Source organism: Oncorhynchus tshawytscha, unplaced genomic scaffold (genome assembly GCF_018296145.1).
Source record: "Oncorhynchus tshawytscha isolate Ot180627B unplaced genomic scaffold, Otsh_v2.0 Un_contig_123_pilon_pilon, whole genome shotgun sequence".
Classification (NCBI taxonomy): Eukaryota; Metazoa; Chordata; class Actinopteri; order Salmoniformes; family Salmonidae; genus Oncorhynchus; species Oncorhynchus tshawytscha.
This window is the reverse complement of record NW_024609254.1, coordinates 80,766-93,023: the sequence shown is the minus strand read 5'-3', so window position 1 is coordinate 93,023 and position 12,258 is coordinate 80,766.

The window sequence follows — 12,258 nt, the reverse complement described above, 5'->3', positions numbered from 1 at the left end:
AGGAAACAACCCGACGCGTTTAGCATTCAAATCAACTACGACAGTGACAGGGCGTTTTTTTATTGTCAGATGACTACGTGATATTCATGTTCCGCAAATGAAACACAGAATGGAAAATGTCAACCTCCGACGAGCACAATTTGAAAGTAGCTGATTTTTGGTTTGTTTTTTTTTCTAGCCGAGGAAAATATTGTCATACCTCTCTGACATACGTTTCCGTTGAAGTATTTGGCATTCAGGGAGCAGACCGGGGGGAATAATCAGGTTGTCGTAGAAACACCGTCATAGTGACTAGACAGCGCGAGCCAATATATCAAATCATACTGAACTTTATTTGTCACATGGGTCGAATACACCAGGTGTTGTAGACCTTACAGTGAAATGCTGAATACAACAGGTGTAGTAGACCTTACAGTGAAATGCTGAATACAACAGGTGTAGTAGACCTTACAGTGAAATGCTGAATACAACAGGTGTAGTAGACCTTACAGTGAAATGCTGAATACAACAGGTGTAGTAGAACCTTACCGTGAAATGCTTCCTTTACAAGCCCCTTAACCCCCACAATGCAGTTCAAGAAATAGAGTTAAGAAAATATTTACTTAAATAAATAAAACATTATCTAATCAATCAAAAAGTAACACAAGAAATGTACATAACCATAACGAGATTAGAAATATTACCTATAGAATAGGAGACAGGGACATAGAGACAGATATTGAATGGACATCACTAGTAATATCACCTATGGAATAGGAGACAGAGACATGGAGACAGATATTGAATAGACATCACTACACCTATGGAATAGAAGACAGGGACATAGAGACAGATATTGAATAGACATCACTAGTAATATCACCTATGGAATAGGAGACAGAGACATGGAGACAGATATTGAATAGACATCACTACACCTATGGAATAGAAGACAGGGACATAGAGACAGATATTGAATAGACATCACTACACCTATGGAATAGGAGACAGGGACATAGAGACAGATATTGAATAGACATCACTACACCTATGGAATAGGAGACAGGGACATAGAGACAGATATTGCATAGACATCACTAGTAATATCACCTATGGAATAGGAGACAGGGACATAGAGACAGATATTGAATAGACATCACTAGTAATATCACCTATGGAATAGGAGACAGGGACATAGAGACAGATATTGAATAGACATCACTAGTAATATCACCTATGGAATAGGAGACAGAGACATAGAGACAGATATTGAATAGACATCACTACACCTATGGAATAGGAGACAGGGACATAGAGACAGATATTGAATAGACATCACTACACCTATGGAATAGGAGACAGAGACATAGAGACAGATGTTGAATAGACATCACTAGTAATATCACTTATGGAATAGGAGACAGAGACAGATATTGTAAAGAGTCATTATAAGATGAATCATTGTTCACTGTGTTTTGACTGTATCCTGGCAGGTGAGGATAACTTCCTGTAGACCCCGTGTGTATCCCAAATAGCAGCCCTGTTCCCAACCACTTCTCACCAGGCTCCATAAAGTTCTGATCAAAAATAGTGCATCTGTATAGATCGTATTGTAGGATCCAATTTGGGACACAAATTTCATTGACCCATTTATATAAAGAGATCGATCACAATCGTCACAATGGATTTATGCTAATTAGATGTTAAAATATAGACAACTATTGGTTGAATACGAGCATATCCTGTAATATAATGTCTTAGACTTTTAGAGGTAGAATCCAATGCAACAATGAAAAGTAGGTAGATTCATTGGTAGAATGCCTGTTTGGGGTAGAATGCCTGTTTGGAGTAGGATGCCTGTTTAGAGTAGAATGTCTGTTTGGAGTAGAATGCCTGTTTGGAGTAGAATGCCTTTTTGGAGTAGAATTCCTGTTTTGGAGTAGAATGCCTGTTTGGAGTAGAATGCCTGTTTGGAGTAGAATGCCTGTTTGGAGTAGAATGCCTGTTTGGAGTAGAATGCCTGTTTTCATTGGTAGAATGCCTGTTTGGAGTAGAATGCCTGTTTGGAGTAGAATGCCTGTTTGGAGTAGAATGCCTGTTTGGAGTAGAATGCCTGTTTTCATTGGTAGAATGCCTGTTTGGAGTAGAATGCCTGTTTGGAGTAGAATGCCTGTTTGGAGTAGAATGCCTGTTTGGAGTAGAATGCCTGTCTGGAATAGAATGCCTGTTTGGAGTAGAATGCCTGTTTGGAGTAGAATGCCTGTCTGGAATAGAATGCCTGTTTGGAGTAGAATGCCTGTCTGGAATAGAATGCTTGTTTGGAGTAGAATGCCTGTTTGGAGTAGAATGCCTGTTTTCATTGGTAGAATGCATGTTTGGAGTAGAATGCCTGTTTGGGGTAGAATGCCTGTTTGGAGTAGAATGCCTGTTTGGAGTAGAATGCCTGTTTGGAGTAGAATGGCTGTTTGGAGTAGAATGCCTGTCTGGAATAGAATGCCTGTTTGGAGTAGAATGCCTGTCTGGAATAGAATGCTTGTTTGGAGTAGAATGCCTGTTTGGAGTAGAATGCCTGTTTTCATTGGTAGAATGCCTGTTTGGAGTAGAATGCCTGTTTGGAGTAGAATGCCTGTTTTCATTGGTAGAATGCCTGTTTGGAGTAGAATGCCTGTTTGGAGTAGAATGCCTGTTTGGAGTAGAATGCCTGTTTTCATTGGCAGAATGCCTGTTTGGAGTAGAATGCCTGTTTGGAGTAGAATGCCTGTTTTCATTGGTAGAATGCCTGTTTGGAGTAGAATGCCTGTTTGGAGTAGAATGCCTGTTTTCATTGGTAGAATGCCTGTTTGGAGTAGAATGCCTGTTTGGAGTAGAATGCCTGTTTGGAGTAGAATGCCTGTTTGGAGTAGAATGCCTGTTTGGAGTAGAATGCCTGTTTGGAGTAGAATGCCTGTTTGGAGTAGAATGCCTGTTTGGAGTAGAATGCCTGTTTGGAGTAGAATGCCTGTTTTCATTGGTAGAATGCATGTTTGGAGTAGAATGCCTGTTTGGGGTAGAATGCCTGTTTGGAGTAGAATGCCTGTTTGGAGTAGAATGCCTGTTTGGAGTAGAATGCCTGTTTTCATTGGTAGAATGCCTGTTTGGAGTAGAATGCCTGTTTGGAGTAGAATGCCTGTCTGGAATAGAATGCCTGTTTGGAGTAGAATGCCTGTTTGGATTAGAATGCTTGTTTGGAGTAGAATGCCTGTTTGGAGTAGAATGCCTGTTTTCATTGGTAGAATGCATGTTTGGAGTAGAATGCCTGTTTGGGGTAGAATGCCTGTTTGGAGTAGAATGCCTGTTTGGAGTAGAATGCCTGTTTGGAGTAGAATGCCTGTTTGGAGTAGAATGCCTGTTTGGAGCCTAGAATGCCTGTCTGGAATAGAATGCCTGTTTGGAGTAGAATGCCTGTTTGGAGTAGAATGCCTGTTTGGAGTAGAATGCCTGTTTGGAGTAGAATGCCTGTTTTCATTGGCAGAATGCCTGTTTGGAGTAGAATGCCTTTTTGGAGTAGAATGCCTGTTTTCATTGGTAGAATGCCTGTTTGGAGTAGAATGCCTGTTTGGAGTAGAATGCCTGTTTTCATTGGTAGAATGCCTGTTTGGAGTAGAATGCCTGATTGGAGTAGAATGCCTGTTTGGAGTAGAATGCCTGTTTAGAGTAGAATGCCTGTTTGGAGTAGAATGCCTGTTTGGAGTAGAATGCCTGTTTGGAGTAGAATGCCTGTTTGGAGTAGAATGCCTGTCTGGAATATAATGCCTGTTTGGAGCAGAATGCCTGTTTGGAGTAGAATGCCTGTTTGGAGTAGAATGCCTGTTTGGAGTAGAATGCCTGTTTTCATTGGTAGAATGCATGTTTGGAGTAGAATGCCTGTTTGGGGTAGAATGCCTGTTTGGAGTAGAATGCCTGTTTGGAGTAGAATGCCTGTTTGGAGTAGAATGCCTGTTTTCATTGGTTGAATGCCTGTTTGGAGTAGAATGCCTGTTTGGAGTAGAATGCCTGTTTAGAGTAGAATGCCTGTTTGGAGTAGAATGCCTGTTTGGAGTAGAATGCCTGTTTGGAGTAGAATGCCTGTTTTCATTGGTAGAATGCCTGTTTAGAGTAGAATGCCTGTTTGGAGTAGAATGCCTGTTTGGAGTAGAATGCCTGTTTGGAGTAGAATGCCTGTTTGGAGTAGAATGCCTGTTTGGAGCAGAATGCCTGTTTTCTTTGGTAGAATGCCCGTTTGGAGTAGAATGCCTGTTTGGGGTAGAATGCCTGTTTCCATTGGTAGAATGCCTGTTTGGAATAGAATGCCTGTTTGGAGTAGAATGCCTGTTTGGAGCAGAATGCCCGTTTGGAGGAGAATGCCCGTTTGGAGTAGAATGCCTGTTTGGAGTAGAATGCCTGTTTTCATTGGTAGAATGCCTGTTTGGAGTAGAATGCCTGTTTGGAGTAGAATGCCTGTTTTCATTGGTAGAATGCCTGTTTTCTTTGGTAGAATGCCCGTTTGGAGTAGAATGCCTGTTTGGGGTAGAATGCCTGTTTTCATTGGTAGAATGCCTGTTTGGAGTAGAATGCCTGTTTGGAGTAGAATGCCTTTTTTCTTTGGTAGTATGCCCGTTTGGAGTAGAATGCCTGTTTGGAGTAGAATGCCTGTTTGGAGTAGAATGGCTGTTTTCTTTGGTAGAATGCCTGTTTGGAGTTGAATGCCCGTTTGGAGGAGAATGCCTGTTTTCATTGGTAGAATGCCTGTTTGGAGTAGAATGCCTGTTTGGAGTAGAATGCCTGTTTGGAGTAGAATGCCTGTTTTCATTGGTAGAATGCCTGTTTGGAGTAGAATGCCTGTTTTCATTTCGAGAATGCCTGTTTGGAGTAGAATGCCTGTTTTCATTTCGAGAATGCCTGTTTTCATTTCGAGAATGCCTGTTTTCATTTCGAGAATGCCTGTTTGGAGTAGAATGCCTGTTTGGAGCAGAATGCCTGTTTTCATTGGTAGAATGCCTGTTTGGAGTAGAATGCCTGTTTTCATTGGCAGAATGCCTGTTTGGAGTAGAATGCCTGTTTTCATTGGTAGAATGCCTGTTTTCATTGGTAGAATGCCTGTTTGGAGCAGAATGCCTGTTTTCATTGGTAGAATGCCTGTTGTCTGGAGTGTGGCTCTCTGGCTACGCTAAGTAGCACTATCGCTCTACTTAACCTCGGGTCAACGTCTCACCCAACTGCTCTAGAGTGGAACCGCAACTTAGCTTTGAGAGAATCACAAGAGAGTGTATTTTAAATAGCCTGGATGATCCACGGGTCAAACACACGTTGGGTCGGCGTCCCAAATGCAGACCTATTCCCTATTTAGCGCACTATTTTTGACCAGAGCCCTATGGGGAATGGGGTTTCATTTGGGACGCATCCCATGAACACAATTCTGTTTTTGTTGTTTTGCATGAAGGATGGCCAATCAATGGTTTATTTTGTTTTTGAAAAGCAGCAGAGTTAATTTGGCAGTGGCTCAACTCCCATCCCCCCTGCTGTGTTACAGACCCAGCTGATTGGCTGTGTTACAGACACAGCTGACTGGCAGTGGCTCAACTCCCACCCCCCCTGCTGTGTTACAGACCCAGCTGATTGGCTGTGTTACAGACCCAACTGACTGGCTAGCTGTGTTACAAACCCAGCTGACTGGCTAGCTGTGTTACAGACCCAGCTGACTGGCTAGCTGTGTTACAGACCCAACTGACTGGCTAGCTGTGTTACAGACCCAGCTGATTGGCAGTGGTTCAGACTCCCACCCCCTGCTGTGTTACAGACCCAGCTGATTGGCTGTGTTACAGACCCAACTGACTGGCAGTGGCTCAACTCCCACCCCCCTGCTGTGTTACAGACCCAGCTGACTGGCAGTGGCTCAACTCCCACCCCCCTGCTGTGTTACAGACCCAGCTGATTGGCTAGCTGTGTTACAGACCCTACTGACTGGCTAGCTGTGTTACAGACCCAGCTGATTGGCTAGCTGTGTTACAGACCCAGCTGATTGGGTAGCTGTGTTACAGACCCAACTGATTGGCTAGCTGTGTTACAGACCCAACTAACTGGCTAGCTGTGTTACAGACCCACCTGATTGGGTAGCTGTGTTACAGACCCAGCTGACTGGCTAGCTGTGTTACAGACCCAACTGACTGGCTAGCTGTGTTACAGACCCAACTGACTGGCTAGCTGTGTTACAGACCCGACTGACTGGCTAGCTGTGTTACAGACCCGACTGACTGGCTAGCTGTGTTACAGACCCAACTGACTGGCTAGCTGTGTTACAGACCCAACTGACTGGCTAGCTGTGTTACAGACCCAGCTGACTGGCTAGCTGTGTTACAGACCCAGCTGATTGGCTAGCTGTGTTACAGACCCAGCTGACTGGCTAGCTGTGTTACAGACCCAGATGATTGGCTAGCTGTGTTACAGACCCAGCTGACTGGCTAGCTGTGTTACAGACCCAGCTGACTGGCTAGCTGTGTTACAGACCCAACTGACTGGCTAGCTGTGTTACAGACCCAGCTGACTGGCTAGCTGTGTTACAGACCCAGCTGATTGGCTAGCTGTGTTACAGACCCAACTAACTGGCTAGCTGTGTTACAAACCCAGCTGATTGGCTAGCTGTGTTACAGACCCAGCTGACTGGCTAGCTGTGTTACAGACCCAGCTGATTGGCTAGCTGTGTTACAGACCCAGCTGACTGGCTAGCTGTGTTACAGACCCAACTGACTGGCTAGCTGTGTTACAGACCCAGCTGACTGGCTAGCTGTGTTACAGACCCAGCTGATTGGCTAGCTGTGTTACAGACCCAACTGACTGGCTAGCTGTGTTACAGACCCAGCTGATTGGCTAGCTGTGTTACAGACCCAGCTGATTGGCTAGCTGTGTTACAGACCCAACTGACTGGCTAGCTGTGTTACAGACCCAGCTGACTGGCTAGCTGTGTTACAGACCCAGCTGACTGGCTAGCTGTGTTACAGACCCAGCTGACTGGCTAGCTGTGTTACAGACCCAACTGACTGGCTAGCTGTGTTACAGACCCAGCTGACTGGCTAGCTGTGTTACAGGCCCAGCTGACTGGCTAGTGTGTTACAGATCCAGCTGATTGGCTAGCTGTGTTACAGACCCAGCTGACTGGCTAGTTGTGTTAAAGACCCAACTGGCTAGCAATGTTACAGACCCAGCTGACTGGCTAGCTGTGTTACAGGCCCAGCAGACTGGCTAGTTGTGTTACAGACCCAGCTGACTGGCTAGCTGTGTTACAGACCCAAATGATTGGCTAGCTGTGTTACAGACCCAGCTGACTGGCTAGCTGTGTTACAGACCCAGCTGACTGGATAGCTGTGTTACAGACCCAACTGACTGGCTAGCTGTGTTACAGACCCAACTGGCTAGCTGTGTTACAGACCCAGCTGACTGGCTAGCTGTGTTACAGACCCAGCTGACTGGCTAGCTGTGTTACAGACCCAGCTGACTAGCTAGCTGTGTTGCAGACCCAGCTGACTGGCTAGCTGTGTTACAGACCCAGCTGACTGGCTAGTTGTGTTACAGACCCAGCTGACTGGCTAGCTGTGTTACAGACCCAGCTGACTGGCTAGTTGTGTTACAGACCCAGCTGACTGGCTAGCTGTGTTACAGACCCAGCTGACTGGCTAGCTGTGTTACAGACCCAACTGACTGGCTAGCTGTGTTACAGACCTAACTGACTGGCTAGCTGTGTTACAGACCCAACTGACTGGCTAGCTGTGTTACAGACCAAACTGACTGGCTAGCTGTGTTACAGACCCAGCTGACTGGATAGCTGTGTTACAGACCAAACTGACTGGCTAGCTGTGTTACAGACCCAACTGACTGGCTAGCTGTGTTACAGACCCAGCTGACTGGCTAACTGTGTTACAGACCCAGCTGACTGGCTAGCTGTGTTACAGACCCAACTGACTGGCTAGCTGTGTTACAGACCCAACTGACTGGCTAGCTGTGTTACAGACCCAACTGACTGGCTAGCTGTGTTACAGACCCAACTGACTGGCTAGCTGTGTTACAGACCCAACTGACTGGCTAGCTGTGTTACAGACCCAGCTGACTGGCTAGCTGTGTTACAGACCCAGCTGACTGGCTAGCTGTGTTACAGACCCAGCTGACTGGCTAGTTGTGTTACAGACCCAGCTGACTGGCTAGCTGTGTTACAGACCCAGCTGACTGGCTAACTGTGTTACAGACCCAACTGACTGGCTAGCTGTGTTACAGACCCAACTGACTGGCTAGCTGTGTTACAGACCCAACTGACTGGCTAGCTGTGTTACAAACCCAACTGACTGGCTAGCTGTGTTACAGACCCAACTGACTGGCTAACTGTGTTACAGACCCAACTGACTGGCTAGCTGTGTTACAGACCCAACTGACTGGCTAGCTGTGTTACAGACCCAACTGACTGGCTAGCTGTGTTACAGACCCAACTGACTGGCTAGCTGTGTTACAGACCCGGGAATCCTATGGGGCATCCTAGAGCAAAACAACAAACATGTATTGGTGAGAGTCTCACCTTTCCACAGAGGGGGGTCGTATTAATGTGTAGCCCAAACTGTTCGGACGCTACAGACAGAAGTTGACAGATCGGATTCAGACGAGTCCAAAGACGCTTGCGGTGTCGTAGAGCAGAAAACAGGAAGACGGATTAACAGGATTATCAATCAAATGTATTTACAAAGCCCTTCTTACATCAGCTGATATCTCAAAGTGATGTACAGAAACCCATCCTAAATTCCCAAACAGCAAGCAATGCAGGTGTAGAAGCACGGTGGCTACGAAAAACTCCCTAGAAAGGTCAGAACCTAGGAAGAAACCTAAAGAGGAACCAGGCTATGAGGGGTGGCCAGTCCTCTTCTGGCTGTACCAGGTGGAGAGGAACCAGGCTCTGAGGGGTGGCCAGTCCTCTTCTGGCTGTACCAGGTGGAGAGGAACCAGGCTCTGAGGGGTGGCCAGTCCTCTTCTGGCTGTACAGGGTAGAGAGGAACCAGGCTCTGAGGGTTGACCAGTCCTCTTCTGGCTGTATCGGGTAGAGAGGAACCAGGCTATGAGGGTGGCCAGTCCTCTTCTGGTTGTACCAGGTAGAGAGGAACCAGGCTCTGAGTGGTGGCCAGTCCTCTTCTGGCTGTACTGGGTAGAGAGGAACCAGGCTATGAGGGGTGACCAGTCCTCTTCTGGCTGTACTGGGTAGAGAGGAACCAGGCTATGAGGGGTGGCCAGTCCCCTTCTGGCTGTACCGGGTAGAGAGGAACCAGGCTATGAGGGGTGGCCAGTCCTCTTCTGGCTGTACCGGATAGAGAGGAACCAGGATATGAGGGGTGGCCAGTCCTCATCGTCTGACAAACATCTTTCAGTGCAGATGCGGAAGTGCGAATTCAGCAGATTCGGTGGATTGAAACGTATCCATTTACAAAGTATATCAGATATCTCTAACTTTAACTGACTGATGTTGATGGGGATTTAAATGTTAATTACACTGGCTACCGGAAATCGACTCTAGGCTGTTTAAACATTGTATTTGTGGTCGTGCCATTGGGTTGGTCTATTTCTTATGGTGTAAACTCACATAGATGCTGTCACAAACTCCAAACTCCAAACAGTTGTCATTGACAAGTTGGATATCCCCACTGACTAGTTGGATATTCATCTCCCACTGACTAGTTGGATATCCCCACTGACTAGTTGGATAATCATCTCCACTGACTAGTTGGATATTCGTCTCCCACTGACTAGTTGGATATTCGTCTCCCACTGACTAGTTGGATAACCCCACTGACTAGTTGGATATTCATGTCCCACTGACTAGTTGGATATTCATCTCCCACTGACTAGTTGGATATTCATCTCCTACTGACTAGTTGGATATTCATCTCCCACTGACTAGTTGGATATTCATCTCCCACTGACTAGTTGGATATTCATCTCCCACTGACTAGTTGGATATCCCCACTGACTAGTTGGATAATCATCTCCACTGACTAGTTGGATATTCGTCTCCCACTGACTAGTTGGATATTCGTCTCCCACTGACTAGTTGGATATTCATCTCCCACTGACTAGTTGGATATTCATCTCCCACTGACTAGTTGGATATTCATCTCCCACTGACTAGTTGGATATCCCCACTGACTAGTTGGATAATCATCTCCACTGACTAGTTGGATATTCGTCTCCCACTGACTAGTTGGATAATCATCTCCACTGACTAGTTGGATATTCGTCTCCCACTGACTAGTTGGATATTCGTCTCCCACTGACTAGTTGGATATTCATCTCCCACTGACTAGTTGGATATTCATCTCCCACTGACTAGTTGGATATTCATCTCCCACTGACTAGTTGGATATCCCCACTGACTAGTTGGATAATCATCTCCACTGACTAGTTGGATATTCGTCTCCCACTGACTAGTTGGATATTCATCTCCCACTGACTAGTTGGATATTCATCTCCCACTGACTAGTTGGATATCCCCACTGACTAGTTGGATATTCATCTCCCACTGACTAGTTGGATATTCATCTCCCCACTGACTAGTTGGATATCCCCACTGACTAGTTGGATATTCATCTCCCCCTGACTAGTTGGACATTACTCTCCCACTGACTAGTTGGATATTCATCTCCGACTGACTAGTTGGATATTCATCTCCCACTGACTAGTTGGATATCCCCACTGACTAGTTGGATATTCATCTCCCACTGACTAGTTGGATATTCATCTCCCACTGACTAGTTGGATATCCCCACTGACTAGTTGGATAATCATCTCCCACTGACTAGTTGGATATCCCCACTGACTAGTTGGATAATCATCTCCACTGACTAGTTGGATATTCGTCTCCCACTGACTAGTTGGATAATCATCTCCACTGACTAGTTGGATATTCGTCTCCCACTGACTAGTTGGATATTCGTCTCCCACTGACTAGTTGGATATTCATCTCCCACTGACTAGTTGGATATTCATCTCCCACTGACTAGTTGGATATTCATCTCCCACTGACTAGTTGGATATCCCCACTGACTAGTTGGATAATCATCTCCACTGACTAGTTGGATATTCGTCTCCCACTGACTAGTTGGATATTCATCTCCCACTGACTAGTTGGATATTCATCTCCCACTGACTAGTTGGATATCCCCACTGACTAGTTGGATATTCATCTCCCACTGACTAGTTGGATAATCATCTCCCACTGACTAGTTGGATATCCCCACTGACTAGTTGGATAATCATCTCCACTGACTAGTTGGATATTCGTCTCCCACTGACTAGTTGGATAATCATCTCCACTGACTAGTTGGATATTCGTCTCCCACTGACTAGTTGGATATTCGTCTCCCACTGACTAGTTGGATATTCATCTCCCACTGACTAGTTGGATATTCATCTCCCACTGACTAGTTGGATATTCATCTCCCACTGACTAGTTGGATATCCCCACTGACTAGTTGGATAATCATCTCCACTGACTAGTTGGATATTCGTCTCCCACTGACTAGTTGGATATTCATCTCCCACTGACTAGTTGGATATTCATCTCCCACTGACTAGTTGGATATCCCCACTGACTAGTTGGATATTCATCTCCCACTGAATAGTTGGATATTCATCTCCCACTGACTAGTTGGATATTCATCTCCCCACTGACTAGTTGGATATCCCCACTGACTAGTTGGATATTCATCTCCCCCTGACTAGTTGGACATTACTCTCCCACTGACTAGTTGGATATTCATCTCCGACTGACTAGTTGGATATTCATCTCCCACTGACTAGTTGGATATCCCCACTGACTAGTTGGATATTCATCTCCCACTGACTAGTTGGATATCCCCACTGACTAGTTGGATATCCCCATCAGTCATCCCACTGACTAGTTGGATATTCATCTCCCACTGACTAGTTGGATATTCATCTCCCACTGACTAGTTGGATATTCATCTCCCACTGACTAGTTGGATATCCCCACTGACTAGTTGGATATTCATCTCCCACTGACTAGTTGGATATTCATCTCCCACTGACTAGTTGGATATTCATCTCCCCACTGACTAGTTGGATATCCCCACTGACTAGTTGGATATTCATCTCCCCTGACTAGTTGGACATTACTCTCCCACTGACTAGTTGGATATTCATCTCCCACTGACTAGTTGGATATTCATCTCCCACTGACTAGTTGGATATCCCCACTGACTAGTTGGATATTCATCT